Consider the following 16,132-nt stretch of genomic DNA (forward strand, 5'->3'; position numbering starts at 1 on the left):
TTTTGTGACTTGCTCTGCCTCCTCAAGCTGCCATTTTTTGATACATTCTGCCTGAACAAGTTATCATTTTGCCCTGAGAGCTCCCAAGAATTCTGGCAAAAAAAAAAAAAAAATAGTTCCCACTTGCCTAGAGTCTGCCCACCACAAAACCAAGTTGTAGAAATCTCAAAAATCAAATGACCTTGGGCTGCATTCCTATGCTCACCAGGAGAAAGACCACTTGCAAGTAAACTTGCCTGGGATGGGGCCACACAAAATGCAGATGAGGGATTGGGACCTGTGGATTTCATTTCACGTCTCATTTTGTATAGCTTGCTGTTAGTGTTCATAGAAGAGAATGGAAGATGCACAAAATTACAACTGTGAGGTTTAAATCACATTTGGATTATATTACTTTGTACCGTGTATGTAACATATAAGGTAGAAGTTATACCTATTCTGCCCAGGTTTGCGCCTCAGATACTGCCTGCAGATCATATCTATCAGAAAACTAGTGACATCTACACTGATGCACTTGGAAGGAGTGTTGGTCGAGACAATGCTCCACAGTGTCACGTGACCACTAGTGGGAGACGGACCTTTTAAAGTGTGCCGCAGGTGATGCAGTGAGCTTTTGCACAAGCTCATTATTGCATCACCTGTGGCACACTTTAAAAGGTCCGTGCACCACATTGCACACCATCCTTCCACTAGCACATGACCACTTTGAAATGTTCCCCGCTTAGGAATTCTGTGCAACATCCTTCCTCTCTCACAAATGCCTTTCTGCTGCCGGAAGACAGTTCTGGATGCCTCCCAATATTTGACACGGTCAAACATTCCATGGAACTGAGAATGTTCTTATGTAGGTGTCAGCCTTTGTGTCACAGTTTCTCTGACAGAAAAGCCTGGGCTCCCCTCCCTCCCTCCCTTGTCCAGATGCACACTTCATTTAAACAGCCACTGCTGGCCTGGAACTTTTCAGTTTTCCTTATATACTTTGTTTTTTAATGTCATTTTAAGGGCTATGGCTACCTGGTTGCAGTGGCATAGCTAAGGCATTGGCACCCAGAGGCACAAAAATTTTTAACACCCCAGTATCCCATATACCCATTACACACACACCCAAAAATTTTTTAACAGCCCCCATATGACATCTTAGAGGCCTCCTAAAGGCACTTCTGATTTTCAATGAAAACTAGAAGTGCCTTTTGGGAGGCCTCCAGGAGGCCTTCTGAGGCCCGGGGGGATAGGGGGGCATTGGGTACCTTCTGAGGCACTGGGTACAGACCTGGGGGGGGAACTGGGTGCATTATCCTGATTACCACACCTTGAGGTTAGTTTTAGAGGCCTCCAAAAGACACTTCTGGTTTTCAGCACAGTGCATGGTAACTGGGCCTCGCTCCCTGCCCCCCCAGCTACACCACTGCCTGTTCGTTCTCTTGAATATTGTTTCTAGAAGAGTTGCTGTGTTAATCTGTTGAAGCATAAACCAATCAAGAGGCATGTAGCGACTTAAGTGTCTACACATTTCTTTCCCCCTAAGCTTCGTACACTGGAGTCCACTCTATGCATGAAGTGAATATCGTTGGCGTGCGTTTATTTTAGCATAGCATTGTAAGCTCTGCATAGAAATGGATTGCGATCACTTTAGAATGTAATTTGATTATTTAGTAACAGCTAACTACCTTGGGGTTATTTTATGAGCACATGCCTCTTTCCTTGTTCAACTAAATTAAGCAGTATAAATGCTATTCTGGGATCAGTCAGCTGCTGAGAAACACTGTAGTTTCTCAACAGCCAAATGGCCAGCCTTAGCCCAGACAAGCGGTCCAAGAAATATTCCCACAGCAGACTGTGCTTAAAGGGGGACGGTGTGTAATAATGTGCAGCGTTTACCCATCTCCTTCTAACAGAGAGGATTTAGGAGATTAGCAAAACCTATTTCTTAAGGATAAAACCCTCTCAGTTTGAATTTCTTACTCCTCCATGTATTGGTGTTCCTTCTTGTGCTCTCTGCTCCCTTCCACCGTTCCTACTGGAGGTGTCTTGCTAAGCCCATGAAGAAATTACAGTTAATCAGGTAAACACTGACAGGGATAACACTCACCTTTTGTAATTATGATTAGTAATTGCTACTGAGAGGAAACAGCTGTTAGACACACTCATTTTCATGCAGCCATTTGCCTGACAAAAGAAAGTGACACAGGCAAGGAAGATTACTGCAGACATATGAGCACAGAATATAAGCAGGGAGGAGATGGGGGAACAGCCCTGTCCCTGGGTCATAGGAGTACATAAAAGAGTGGTGCTGATTGATGTGATGTGAAATGGTCTCTGCTTCTCACCACATGTGGTGTGGTGGCTGTCAAAGAACAAGCCCCAGCCAAACAGAATTGAAGTGTGCTGTTGTGTTATATTCAGGCACAATGAATTAGTTGCACATTGCCTCTTATAGTACAGACCAGATTCCATCCTCCCCTTGAACTCGGAAAAACCCTGCTGCAGGTCTGGGTTAAGAACCCTGCTAGAGAGTTGTTTAGACCAGGGGTCTCCAAACCCCGGCCTGGGGGCCAGATGCGGCCCATGGTGAGCCTATATCCGGACCGCGGCCAGCCTCTGATCCCCTGAGAGCCTGTGGCCCAGTTGACCAAACACAACCAGAGTTGTGCTTGTGGGGTGAGAGAATGGGGGTCCATTTAAGTGTGTGCTTTATTTCTTGGACTGTGTTCGTTCTTGGAGAAGTCCTGGACATTTGAGCCCACTCATTTATTCATTCATCTAAGTTCCATCTCTAATGTATGTATTTAAACTTTATATTTAATTTTTTTTTTCTGGCCCTTGACACTGTGCCAGCTTTTTGATGCGGCCCTTTGGCCAAAAAGTTTAGAGAACCCTGTTTTAGACTCAGGGCAGGTAGCAGGTTGACTGCCACATGAATCACAACTTAAGAGCCTTGCTGGATCAGGCCAAGGGCCTATCTTGTCCTGCTTCCTGGATCTCACAGTGGCCATCAGACACCTCTGGGAGAACACAAGACAGGTATCTTACCTGTATTATGTTGCTATTCCCTTGCATGTGGCGTTCAGAGAAAAGCTACCTCTAAAATTTGGAGGCTGCATACAATCATCATGATTTGTAACCTATGATGGACTTTTTCTTCCATAAATCTGTCCAATTCTCTTTTAAAGGCATCTAGGTCAGTTGTCATCACCATATCCTGTGGCAAGGAGTTCCACCAATTAGTTATGCACTGGGTGAAGAAATATTTCCTTTTGTCTGTTCTGATTCTCCCACTAGTCAATTTTGGTGGCTGACCCCTGGTTCTGGTATTGTGCAAGAGGGAAAAGAACTTCCCATTAGCCACTCTATCCATCCCATGCATAATTTTATATGCCTCAATCATTTTTCCTCTCAGGTTCCTTCTTTCTAGGCTGAAGAGCCCCAAACGTTGGTCTACTGGCCACCTCACATGGCAGAAGGTCTTTCATTTGAAGGGAGGTGCACCAGCCCACTAATAATTTTGGTCATTCCCTTCTGCGCCTTTTCCAATCCACTATATTCTTTTTTGAGAAGCAGTGACTGGAACTGTACACAATACTCCAGATGTGGCCTTACCATCGATTTTTAGAATAGCATGATAATATTGGCCGTTTAATTCTCAATTCCCTTTTTCCATCCCGAGCATGGAATTGGCCTTCTTCACAGCCATCACATCCTGGGTCGATATTTTCATCGAGGTGTCCACCACCACCTCATGAGGCTGAGTAAAATAATATAGCTTATATATTGTGACCCATGAATCTAAGCAGCAGATAGTTTTAGTTAGCTCAGATGACACTAAGTAAGTCCCAACATGGTTCATCTTCTTCCAGATGTGAAAGATTTCTGTTGTTCCCTTCCTTCCACCTTCAGAGATTGCTTGAATAACAAAACTCATTGTGTGTGTGTGTATGTGTGTGTGTGTGTGAGAGAGAGAGGATTAAACAGATTATCTTACATGAAAGCAAATAGCAAAGTTCATGACCGAGGAGTTTGTAAGATGGATCATTAAGCTATTGCCGATGGCAGCTTCATATTTATTGTATTGATTTATGGAGTGTCTTATCTTCACAATTGACCTTCAGAAAACTTGGCATTTAAACAATTGATGAGGCCCAGTGCACGAGATCCTTGGCCACAGCATCAAAAGAAGCAATACTTAAATACATGTGGTACTAGACCAAAATAGCCAAAGTTGTACTTTTATTGGGTTAACTTCTTTGTGTTGGTCTAGGTTTACACAAGCATTTGAGCTGTTGCAAAGCTGACATGGGAGAAACACAAAAGTAATGACTTGTCACAAAATTCCACAATGCTATTCTGAGAAACCTTGATGTTTGGAAGACGTTTCTCAGAGTGTGTTTGGGGAGGGTTGGGGAGGTGGGACCACGCCTCTTTGCCAAGTTTTAGAACTCTGTCTTGCTTTTGTTTGAATATGGGAGAGTGGGAATTTAGAACTTTCCAGATCGATTTCTGTACCTGAACCTAAAAGACTTTGATGACTGCTCTGTGCTTCAAGGGTGCCACCTAGGCTGTGGGCCTAGACAGCCTGATCTTTGTCAGCTGACCCCCCAAGCAGTGTCATCACCAGTGCAGGTGCCACCTGGGGCGGGTGTCACCCCCCCTCACACTTCGCAAACCCCCCTATACTTAACTGGAGCGATGTACAGCACCCGGAAGTGATTAGGCTATGACACAATTATGTCATTGTGAGCACTGCTGAGTTGCTTCAGTGGCAGCCATTTCTGGCTGTTCAGAGCCTCAGGGAGGGCGGGAGGGCATGGGTCTCCGCTCAGCAGGGGCTTAGACGGTGCGCCTGTCACCCCCCCGGGCACGCCTCCCAAGGCAGAATGCCCTCCACTCCCTGCTTTCTACACTACTGCTCCCAATGGTCAATCCCAGCCCATCAAACTGTATAAAGCTCTAGCTTCAATGCTTCCTTCTCATTCTAAGCATCTTGCCTCTTGCATAGGAGCATTGCCTACCTAAGCTCCAGCTCCCCATCCTCAGTGGCTGCCTTAGTTTTCAGCCTCTGCCTAGTTTGACCACACACCCGCCACTTTTCCCTCTGATGTTTTCCTGCTCTGGTCCCCATTTGCTTGAGAATATTCAGTATGTTCCACGGTAGGAAGCACTCCCAACTCACACAAGGTAACAGTGACATGTGATAGGTTTGGCCAGCAGTCTATATGAAGAACCAAGCATTGGCTTTAGCCTTAACCCATGCCCCAGAATCTTCTTCAGGGCAATAGGATTCAACTATAGATGAGCAAGTGCTCTTCATCAGATGAGGTGTGGTGAAAAGAACTTTCTGAAATTGGAAAGCTGAAGTTTCTTTCTGAAGTTGGAACTTCAGAAGTTTTCCAACTTTCAGAAGCTTTCCAACTTTCTGAAGTTGGAAAGCTGTGAAAACTTTTGGATGTGCCCCAAAGAATCCATTCTCCCAGTGGTACCTTCTTCTTTCTAAGGGCTGCACCCTAAGTTTAGGTAGTCATGACTAACGCACAGCCCAATCCAGGGAGACAGGCTGGCCTCCCCTGTAAGGGTTAGGGCTGCCTGGCGCAAGGGGAATTTATTCCCCTTACCTGGGTAACACCCAGCAGCTCCAATGGGGCTACTCGGATCTGCACCACCTCAGGAGGCGGCACAGATCAGAGCAGCCTGGAGCTGCTCTGGGTTGCATGGGACTGGGGTCAGGATCCAGCACAATTGCTAGATCCTGGCCCCACCCCCTGCTCAGCCTCAGCCTGCCCACGGGTCCATTTGCCACTCCCCCTATGTCAGAACACCTCCTTCCCACCTTCCTCCACCCTCCCCGAGCCCCTGTGTTGGCCTTCCTTGGCTAGCATGACTTTACTCTTCCGCTGGCTGAGCAGGGCTCGCATCAGCCTCCAGAGGCCAGCGCATGTCTGCTTCGGCCTTCCTCCTTGATCAGTGGCACGAAAGTGCTTTTCATGACATCCCAGGGGCTGGATTTCATCCTTAGTGTAAGTCATGGCTATCCAAGGAGATTAGTTGTGACTAACAGCCCAATTATATCGGGCTTCACTACTGCTGGAATTAGTGTTCTGGCATCGGTTCCTCCCATACGACAGTCACAAAACACACTCTAGCAGCGCACAAAGCCGTATACTTCTGGAAAGCTGGCGGAGAAACCTGAGTGGCCTCTCATAGGGCAGCATGTTGAGGGAGTCTTGCCAGTTCTGGTAGGTTGACTGGGAAGGCGGAATCAGGTGGGAGCATGATGGAGGCAGGAGGGGGTGGCACCCAGCGTGGGTGACTTGCGCTGGATGCTATCCTCTCTGATAACAGCTGGCACACCCCCTTTCTGTCCTTGGACTTGCATCAGCTGGTGCAGGTTCAGAGACCCATTGGAAACCATAGCGTGATGCAGCAGATTAAGTAGAACTTTGCCCTACTTTCCTCTCCCATCATGTCATGGCACCCCCCCCCCCCCAATCCCACAGGATACAGATCAAGCCTCTTTGGCACATTTGCATCGCCAGTGCAGGTGGTGATACAGAAGGGTAGCATTGGTGCCTAAGTCCTATTTATTTTATAGGGACTTGATCATAACTAACCTCTGTAGTCATTACTAACCAAACTTAGCATACAACATTACACCCCTTTGAAATGAGGCTCTTGGGCCGCTCCCATTCATTTCATTGGGAGAACTTACCACTGGATTGTGCCTTCTTTTATCTTCTTCCTTGTTGCATTGAAGCTTTCAGTCAGACCTAATTACAGGAAAGTAAATGAAATTAGTTTTCCCTTCAGCTCCAACATTTATTTAAAAAAGGCAGTAAATATATATCTGTTGATTTGTTTCCATGAACAAATGGAAAACCCAAATGTTAACTTTTTACATTCCCAGGAAACACCCCCCTTTACATCATTAAGCATTAAACTGAAATGCGTTTTTCCCCCTCTCTGGTTTAAAAAAGTTTTATTGAATGGAAAGTGATCCCCAGAGACAATATAAAAGTAGTGTATCAAGATTGCATTATGAAATGGCTCCACGACGTCCTAGATATCAAGCAAAGTAAATGCTTGCTTTTAGGCCTGCAGTCCTTCTCTCACTGTAGACACAACATTATCTCAGCCTGGGTATACTCCAAAGTGGAGATAGCCATCTGGGGTCCAATTGGGCCCCTGAAATAGTGTGCCCTGGCATCCGGTGACCCTACTGAATCTTAATCAAAGCATAGTGCACAGTTCTCAGAACTGTGTCGGCAGATTGATAAGTTATAGAGAGAATCCATGCTGCGATGTGACCTCTTTTGTGGGGTTTGCATGTAATCCTCCAGCGATGTCTGAGCGCATATACTCCATAACTGTGACCATTCTAGCTAGGAATGCAGCATTTTTATTTCTTAAAAAGTGAAAAGGTCAACATGCACATGGGACAAAATTTATATCAGCCCCTGGTTTACTCTTTGGAGAATACTGTGACTCTGGAAGTCAGCCATCCCTTCTCTGAACAATAACATGTACCAGTGATTTTCAAATATTCTACCTTCTGGGAACCCTTTCCACTTCATTCCCAGCCCGTTGCCCTGGAGCACTCAATTACAGAGAATTTTGGGACATATCCACTGTGCATGTTCAGTTCACACAAGAATTCAGATGAGCCTTATGGTTGCCCAGGGTGATTAGAGAGTACCCTACTGGAGCCCGACAAACTCTTCTTTATGGTGCTTCTTATAGGTGAAGCTTGAAAGAGACAGACAAGCTGTCAAGAGAGCTTACGAGTTGCCAGTATACTGTAGCACCGACTGGTTGCCCCACAACCATTTAGTACTTTTTTGTCTGCAATATTAAGTTAGTTTTGGCACCTGTGACAGGGCCTCTGAGAGGAATTTTATCAGGGGGTACAAAGTTTCTTTTGGGCCCCTTCCCTTCTCCGCTGGATCATAATTTCTACGAATTACAGTATATACAACTTTGCAGGCTTACAACAAAGTGTGACTGCTAGTCTTCACACAATTTATGCAAACATTTTCTGAGATCCTTGGAAATTTCTTCTTTGGCACCAAGGGCCCCCTTTTGACCCCAGGGCCATGCACGATGTACCCTCTACACCCCCTCTCATGGGTCCTGGTGAGATTGGAAAATGCAATGTTTCAGGACATTTTCTGGCCCCCTCCTTTGGTTCCTGGGCCCCCTCTTTGATCCTGAACCCAGGTACAATTTACACCCCCTGCACCCCACTTTCATGGACCCTGACCTGTGTTTTGAGCCACTGCAAATCCATCGCCACAGGAAACGGCTTTCATATTTTATCTTTATTTTAAAGTATTCATACCCTGCCTTTCCAACTCTGCTGGGGATCTCAAAGCAGCTCCTCAAATAGGTAAAGCCCAAATAAAATAAAGCAACAGCAAAAAACATTAAAAACAGCAGCACAAGCAAGTCAGAAACAATTTGAAAGAACGACCTGGATGGAGCCAGATACAAGAACAGTTAAGCAAAATTAATTACCCAAAACCCTGATGAAACAGAAAAAAATGTTAAACTCCCCCCCCCAATAGAAGGATAGTAGAGAAGGGGCTGTTGTAATCTCTGGTGGGAGAGAGTTCCACAAAATTCCACCATATCATTTGATGTCAACTCAATCACAATACTTTTCAACAGAGGTGGGTTACACATCTGAGAGTAGTCAAGTGCTGGGAACAGGAAGGAGATGTTTATGTCTGTGTGAAGCAGCCTTTCACATGGCTCCAACTGAAGAAGAAAGCACAGCAGCTTACCTGTAGTCTATTGTTTTTCCTTGAGCAGGGCACAGTGTTGCAATTCCTGCTAGCTCCCCTTTCAGATCAGGGCCCCATATGCCGGTTTGAAGTGACATGGTGATGGAGTGGTTCATTGGCCAGTGGTTCTAAACCAGTGATTCAATATGTTTGGTTTCACTTCAGTGGTATCAGTGCTGGCAAATCCCTGATATCACTGGCGATCCCTGGAACCGCTGACCACTGGCTCTGACAATTGGTGGCAAATGTGGCACCTTAAGGTGCTGGCCAGCAGCCTCTACCTACTTGCCTCTGCCATTCCTCCAGTTTCTGGACCTGAAAAGAAGGGTACAGGGTGGAAGAGGAAATACGGTACTCTAGCCCAGTGATTTTCAACCAGTATGAGACGGCCAGTGAGTCAGGCCACACACGTGACATTTCTTTGCAGTGGTTTTTAACCACTGTGCTTCAGCACGTTGCTGTGTTGTGAATGGTCCCCAGGTGTGTTGCGGGAATTTGGAGGATGGTCATTTATTAGTAAGGCCATTGGGGTTGTAAGCCTACCACCAGCCACATGGTGTGCCTTGTCGATTGTCAAAAAATGGATGGTGTGTATTGATGATTTTAGTATCTTGTCAGTGTGCTGTGGCATGAATTGTTGAAAATCATTGCTCTAGCTCACTGTTCCTTTAAGAAAGCAAAAGGAATAAAAAGAGAGTTCTTTGTCCCAAAGGGGCTCATGGTCTAAAAAGAAAAATAGAAGGGATTGAGCAGCCAAGATTCACTGGAGTAGGGTTAGTTACTTGTCTGCTACTAAATATGAGGACCCTAACTTAAAAGGTGCCTCTTTGTTCAGTTAATAGGTGTGTGTGTGTGTGTGTGTGTGTGTGTGTGTGTGTGAGAGAGAGAGAGAGAGAGAGAGAGAGAAGACTTTTCAAAAGCTCTTACAATGCTTTGGAGAAGGTTCCTTACCAGGTGACCAACCAGGCTTGCTTACCACTCAGGTGTGTGGCTGTGTAAAACAGTCTGGAGAACAGTTACAGGTAAGCAGTTCTGCTCGCTTCAGCATCGGCCACTTAGACTGCTGTCATTTGTAATCTAGAGTTTAAAAAAAAAAAAGAAGAAGAAGCACGCCTGTCCTTGAGTTTTCCCAAGTAAAAAAAAGAGTACATGGAGAGCAATTTCATGGGTGAAAAAGCTTTACTGCTCATTATCTCTTTTCAGGTTATTGTGGGTATATAAGCAGTGAGGCACTGTAATTGAAGTCAATCAAGGGGAAAAGAAGTCTTCTTCATAGCGCTGCCAAACGGGGTTCACTTTTCAGCTTAGTCGGTAATGACAGGAGGCCATTGTGCCTTTGGGTTTATTGATTACAAGAGTGCCTTTCAATGTCTACAGGCACTAATTCTCCCTTCTCCATGTTTGTGGAATGAACCTCCCAAATGTCAAGGGAATTAGAAGATCCTGGTGAGGAGCTATGAATCCTATTTTCTCCATTGGAAGCCAATCTGTTATGCATGGAAACTGGGCAGGTTCTTACTGTGCAGCTTTTCCTTTGGGTCAGCCTTATCAACACACCCAGTGGCTTTATGGTTGGTTGGTTGTTCCTAAGATTTGTCCTCTTCTAGCCTTGGCAGGAACCCACACCGAAGCCACAAGGCAAAGCTCCAGCACCTTGGATAGCTCCCGTTGAGTCCATGGAGTCCCAGCTCTGACTTTCATTTGTCCTGCCCCTACTCCTTCTCCTGGATTCTATCCCACTGCTGCAGCCTTATAGTGACAGCCTCTGGGCTTGGAGCCAAGCATTCCACCACCTCTCAACTGATGCATTCCCAATATCAGCAAACAAGCATGGGCAAAGAGGTTCTTGGCAGGTCAAGGCCCAACCCCTTGAGTATGCCTGGTTCAGAATGAATCACCCCTGAGGGACCAGTTATAACCCAAATCCAGCAGGAGCAGGGCAATGGTACATCACCACACCCACTGCCTGGGTCGTTGCAACACCCACTGCATGAGAGGAGGTCCGTCATAGGGGTGACACACTGGTCTCCTGCACCAGGCAATGCAAACCCTAGTGTCACCCCTGGGGAGGGAACAGGGATGGGCTTGTCAGAATTGGGAAGGGAGTGGGTTCAGTGACAGTGGTGGCCGCCGAGTTCCAGCCCCTTCCCCAGACCCTGTGACATAGGTCCACATGGACCTGCACCAACTATTTAGCTAGTGTATGTCCAAGTAGACCCCCCCATGCTGCGGAGGTTTGACCTCAGGTAAGAGAACGATTCTTCCTTTACCCAAAGGGACATCTGCAACTGCCCCTAGGATGTAGTAGTAACCATTTGATGCTGCATTGGTGGGGAGAGGGAAGGATAGGGAGGGCATTTCACCCTCCACCTTTTTGTTAGTAGAGAGGCACAGAGTGAAGCCTTTGTTCTTGATTTAAGTGCCTGGAGAAATTCAGACCCCAATCCTATCAAATTTTTCAGCACTGGTGCAACCGTGATGCAGCCCCAAGATAAGGGACCAAATGTTCCTATACCTTAAGGGGGCCTCTGTGACTGCTGCCCCACCACAAGATGCAGTGCATGACCCATCAGCACTGGAAAATTGGTTAGGATTGGGTCCTCATACAGGCCTACCCAGTCTCATTACTGGCTCAGGTCTGGCTTCTTGGAGGGTTCTTGTCAATATCCAGGTCAGACATCAAATAAGCACTGAAAAAAACATCAGATAAAGAAGAGATGGAGCAGCAGTGTGTATTAGCATATTGATAGCCCTCACCTCACACCTCTGGGGTGTCCCTCCCAGTGTTCTATAAAGTGTGAATTGAATGGGACTGGGAGGGGAAGGGAAAGAGGAGGGGGACCCTGCAATCTTTTCATTTAGACTGTATTACAAACATCCTGAGAAAAAATGGAGCACCATGTGAAGTGGACTGCATTTCTCAGACTTTTTTTATTTTATTTTTTTTAAAGGAGAAAGGTCATCTGGATTGACAGCAGTTTGATTTGCTCAGTGGCACAATCCGGCTGCATTACACATAAACATTTGCCAGCAAGAATGAGTATTTGTTGTTGCAAGCCATTCATATTAAAAAAAAAAAAATCACTGATTTGCTCATTCATGCATATTGGTTAACTGGCTGTGTAATTTATGGGCTGGTATTTGAGCAATAAGTGGATGATTAGGTAGAAGTAGAAAATGCTACCTTGGTTTGAATGAGCTTGTGTCTTAAATTGCAGAGGAAAAGCCCACCCACTGATTTGTTGTTATTCAGGGTTGAGCTTCATGATCAGCAAAGTGGAGCCTTTTATATTGTGGGAACTACCCTATGGAACTCCTTGCCAGAAGATACTCATATATTTCCTACTTTGTCCACCTTTGGTTGGTTTGGTTTGGTTGGCAACCTTCGGTCTCAAAAGACTATGGTATAAGCCTACAGCACCCGGTATTCCAGGCGGTCTCCCATCCAAGTACTAACCAGGCCTGACGCTGCTTAGCTTCTGAGATCAGACATGTGCAGGGTAACAGTCTCTTGGCTAAAGTGTCTCTTAGCCTCTGTGTCCTTTCCTCTGGGGGCTGGGGATAAGATTAGGCCCTCAGTTTGGCTGTACTTGTCATAAGAGGCGACTAAACAGCCACCAGGTAGATGGGACTGGATAGCCTGGGAAGGCAGCTCATCTGAGAGAAGGAAAACTCTGATCCCAAACCTCCACTGCCTTGTGGCTACATCCAGTTATGGAAAAGGCTTCAGAAGTCAACCTTGAGGCAAAATCCAGAGCCGGAGTCCCTGAGGCAGTTCATGGCTGAACACAGTCATGTTCTGGCAACTCCTGCGACGCCGCTGGAACCAACCATATTGGCTTCAGCCTTTCCATTGGACCATTTCAGTGACGTGGAGAGGGGGGTTTTGCTGCATGGGTAACAGTCTATCCTTCATATCTACTTTACCCAGGCTTCGCGCACTGGAGAGGACACTCTGTTCCAGAACCACCATTCAGAGCGCGATACCATAGTCTTCCAAGACTGAAGGATGCCAACAATAATGTCCACCTTGCACACATTCCTATTTTGACCTGGTCTGATTGTGTCCTGCTCAGTGGTGTAGCTAGCGGAGGGTGGTGGCAGGCTGACCCAGGTGCCATCCTTGGCGGGATGACACCAGTGGTGACTAAAATTGCAGTTGCTAGGAATAATACCATCATGTTATATACCATTTGATGCATAATTTACAGCAGAATGCAATGAAAAAAATCGGAGTGAAATATCTCTCTTCTATCAAAAGTTAAGGTCAAAAAACCAGGAAAAAAATGTAACTCCTATGTAACAAAAAGTATGTTTCCTTAAGTCAAAGCAGACCAGTGAGCCTGATTGTTCAAAGAGCCAATGAGATGTTGTGATGGCACAGCATGGAACCAATAAGGAGTTAGTATGGTGACCCCTTAGGGAGTGACACCACTAGTGACCAAAATTGTTGAAATAGTGGTTTTTAGGAATACCATCATGTTGTATACCATTTGATATGTAATTTAATGCAGAATGTAATGAAACAAACGGCATCAAAATATCTGTGTTCTATCAGATCTATATCCAAATAACCAGAAAAGAAAAACACAACTGCCTTATGTCACAAAAAGTGAATTTCCTTAACTCAAAACTGACCAATGAATCTGAGTGTTCTGAGACCTAACAAGGTGTTGTTATGACACAGCATGGACCCAATAAGATGTTGTTATGAGTCAGCTCCTTTTCTATGTATCAGAGCTAATACTTGAACTCCTATTCAGTTGTGTGAATGTCATCAAGTTGGCTGCTGTTTGTTTGTTTTTGTTGGTTACTGATTGGTTAGGGTTACTGTTGGTAACTCTCTGACTCCATATTATGGTGTAACTGAATCATTTTTAATGCAGTGCTAATGGTAACTTATTTATTTTTCAGATTTTTGTACCACCTTTTCTCCAATGAGCTGAGGGAGGTATATATAGTTTCATCCTTTCTTTTGTCCTCATCCCAACCCTGTGAGGTAGGTGAAGCTGAGAAATAGTGACTGGTCCAGAGTCCCCCAGGACTGAGCAAAGATTTGAACATGGCTCTTCCAGTTCTAAATCCATCACCACAACCACTACACCATCCTGGCTTATCCCATTGTAGTGGTGGGGACTTAACAAGATTTATTGGATCAGTATCTTAGATCCAATCATCAGTATCTTGCCCTATACACTTTTTTGTTTACTCCTACAATGAAAGCAGAAGATATTGGTGTGATCTGATTTTTTTTTAGAGAAATTGAGGCATCCATTGAACTTTCTGTCTTTCGCTTCAAGACTCGGATGCAATTGTTTGGGCAGATCATCACAAGCTCTCGTTATTTAGTTTTTTTTAATTGTTATTTTTTATTACAGACAGGCCTGGTTCTAACCCTCTTTGCAAAACTGTAGAGCATTATTTTATGCCAACTCTTTCTCTCAGTCATAAAGCTCTTAGAACTGAGAATTAAGCAACCACTTGTTACAACGACCTTTATTAGCACAGATCTCAATTTGCCTCTCTTTGCTTTCTTTTCATGAGATTTTCCATTTCACCTACGCTAATACAACCACCAGTGTGCACAGTTTATAATAGAGTTTGCAAGACGGGCAGGGACACTTTTAGCAAAGCACCCATCAGGGAAGAAAATCTAATGCACAGAGAGAATGAGTGATTGAGTTAACCAATTACTCTTGTATTGGCAGGAAAGTCATAATCCTGTGGAAACTCCTCTTGAGCACACTAAAGCAGCTCCCATTCATTTCAATGTGATGTGCACCAGAGAAGTTCCCAATATTTCTGTGCCCAAGGATTGCGTTAAAGGTAATAAAAACCACTGCACGGATGGTGAAAGAATTATCTGATTACATTGAAGATATGCCTTGCAATTACAAAATATAAGAGGACAGGTTTTTTCCCTGCCCCAAGGAGCTTACAAATGAGAACAGTAGTTCTCAAAGTTTTAGCACTGGGACCCACTTTTTAAAAGGAGAATCTTATTCTGAATCCCCAAGGAGTCCCCAAGGGACTCCCCAAGGGAATCCTAAGTCCCTGAATCCCCAAGGGAATCTTATTCCCTGCCCCAAGGAGCTTACAAATGAGAACAGTAGTTCTCAAAGTTTTAGCACTGGGACCCACTTTTTAAAAGGAGAATCTTATTCTTATTCCGCTGGAAGTGATATCGTGACCGGGAGTGACATCGTCAAGCAGAAAAATTTTTAACAGTTCTAGGCTGCAATCCTGGTAAGTCCCATTTATTATCATTGTTAAAAGCATATGCATAGTAGCCTGTTAAAAGTACAGATGTGTAACATTTCTCCAAATGCAGTCACATACCATGGTAGCATCAAGTCTAATATATGAAAAATAAGTTCTTGAAATGAATGGGGACCCACCTGAAATTGGCTCGCGACTGGGTCCCGACACATACTTTGAGAAACATGGAATTCAACTCAAGGAAGACTGTAAAATAGTGGTCTCCAAACCGTTCTGTTCCATAGCCACCAGTTTTTGCACTGGATCATTGCAGAGCCTCATACCAGGGAACCGCTTCCACTGCGTATCGCCCCAGAAAGCTCTGAGCCCTGATTTCCCAGGGAAGTGGCTCTCTGGCAAGAGGCTCTGCAATGATCCAGCATGAAAACTGATAGCTGCAGGGTGGAACAGAAAAGTTTCAGCACTGCCACACCACATCCCGAATGATTATTCCAGTGAGCTGGATCTGGCCTGTGGGCCAGAGTTTGCAGGTCCCTGCTATAGAGGAAGGTGAGAGTAATTAAGGCTGCAATCCTATCCACACTTACCTAGACGTAAGCCCCATTGACTATAATGGGACTTCTGAGTAAAGAGGCAAAGAATTGGGCTCTGAGGAAGGGATAAACAGAAGGAGGAGAAGAACTTTTTTCAGTTTACATGTACTTAGGGTATGATAACTCCATCAGGACTTGATGGAGAAATGTTGTCTAAAGCATAAAGTAGTTTGCAAATTACTGTAATTTTCCAAGATTATATAGCAGATGTTCATCCACCGAAATCTTAAAAGGAGTTGTTTTGAGAGAAGAAACATGTTTTGAATATTCAGACTATATGTAAAATGCACAAAGAAATCAGCACTCTGTGTGTGTATAACAAGACCAGTTTAAAGGGCCTTGAAAGAATGGCATAAGCAATATTAAGCTGTCATTTTGCTGCAGATAAATTGTTATTGTGTGATTGGCTTTGGATTAACTGCAGGCAACACTCGACAGAACACCGAAATGCAAAATGTGACTTCTGTCTGTTTAAATTTTCAGGGCTGCAAAATACATCTTTGAGATTTTCAAATTATAGTTCACTGAGGCCTGTCCCTGAAACATTTA

At 44.8% G+C, this 16,132-nt stretch overlaps 1 protein-coding gene across 1 annotated transcript in view; it reads left to right on the top strand.

Moving 5' to 3' along the window:
- ENTREP2 (endosomal transmembrane epsin interactor 2) overlaps window positions 1–16,132 on the top strand; it is a 111,782-nt gene that overhangs the window by 31,587 nt on the left and 64,063 nt on the right. The window lies entirely within an intron of this gene.

The sequence above is a fragment of the Tiliqua scincoides genome, chromosome 8 (genome assembly GCF_035046505.1).
Source record: "Tiliqua scincoides isolate rTilSci1 chromosome 8, rTilSci1.hap2, whole genome shotgun sequence".
Classification (NCBI taxonomy): domain Eukaryota; kingdom Metazoa; phylum Chordata; class Lepidosauria; order Squamata; family Scincidae; genus Tiliqua; species Tiliqua scincoides.